Below are 1,598 nucleotides of genomic sequence, written 5' to 3'. Positions count from 1 at the left end.
TAGACATCAGGTAGACTTTACACGTCTGATCGTGGTAATACTTGACGTCAAGTAGACTTTACACGTCTGATCGTGGGTATACTTGACATCAGGTAGACTTTACACGTCTGATCGTGGTGATACTAGACATCAGGTAGACTTTACACGTCCGATCGTGGGTATACTAGACATCAGGTAGATTTTACACGTCTGGTCGTGGGTATACTAGACATCAGGAAGACTTTACACGTCTGATCGTGGGTATACTAGACATCAGATAGACTTTACACGTCTGATCGTGGGTATACTAGACATCAGGTAGACTTTACACGTATGATCGTGGGTATACTAGACATCAGGTAGACTTTACACGTCTGATCGTGAGTATACTAGACCTCAAGTAGACTTTACACTTCTGATCGTGGGTATACTAGACATCATGTAGACTTTACACGTCTGATCGTGGTAATACTTGACGTCAAGTAGACTTTACACGTCTGATCGTGATGATACTTGACGTCAGGTAGACTTTACACGTCTGGTCGTGGTAATACTTGACGTCAAGTAGACTTTACACGTCTGATCGTGGTAATACTTGACGTCAAGTAGACTTTACACGTCTGTTAGTGGTGATACTTGACGTCAAGTAGACTTTACACGTCTGATCGTGGTAATACTAGACATCATGTAGACTTTACACGTCTGATCGTGGTAATATCAGACATCAAGGATACTTTACACGTCTGATAGTGTTGATACTAGACATCAGACAGACTTTACACGTCTAATCGTGGTGATACTTGATGTTAAGTCGACTTAACAGGTCTGATCGTGGTAATGCTTAACATCAGATTGACTTTACACCTCTGATCGTGGTAATACTAAACATCAGATAGACTTTACACGTCTGATCGTGGTAATGCTTAACATCAGATAGACTTTACATGTCTGATCGTGGTAATATTAAACATCAGATAGACTTTACACGTCTGATCGTGGTAATGCTTAACATCAGATAGACTTTACACGTCTGATCGTGGTAATGCTAAACATCAGGTAGACTTTACACTTCTGATCGTGGTAATACTTAACATCAGGTAGACTTTACACGTCTGATCGTGGTAATACTAAACATCAGATAGACTTTACACGTCAGGTCGTGGTAATACTAAACATCAGATAGACTTTACACGTCTGATCGTGGTGATACTTGACGTTAAGTCGACTTAACACGTCTGATCGTGGTAATGCTGAACATCAGACAGACTTTACACGTCTGGTCGTGGTAATGCTTGACATCAGTTAGACTTAACACGTCTGGTCGTGGTAATACTAGACATCAGGTAGACTTAACACGTCTGATCGTGGTAATGCTAAACATCAAATAGACTTTACACGTCTGATCGTGGTGATTCTTGACGTTAAGTCGACTTAACACGTCTGGTCGTGGTAATGCTTGACATCAGTTAGACTTAGCACGTCTGGTCGTGGTAATGCTTGACATAAGTTAGACTTAACACGTCTGGTCGTGGTAATGCTTAGCATCAGATAGACTTAACACGTCTGATCGTGAGTATACTAGACCTCAAGTAGACTTTACCCGTCTGATCGTGGTAGTG

The sequence above is a fragment of the Mizuhopecten yessoensis genome, unplaced genomic scaffold, assembly GCF_002113885.1.
Source record: "Mizuhopecten yessoensis strain PY_sf001 unplaced genomic scaffold, ASM211388v2 scaffold897, whole genome shotgun sequence".
Lineage (NCBI taxonomy): Eukaryota > Metazoa > Mollusca > Bivalvia > Pectinida > Pectinidae > Mizuhopecten > Mizuhopecten yessoensis.
The sequence above is the reverse complement of the archived record's forward strand: the minus strand, read 5'-3'. Positions refer to the sequence as shown.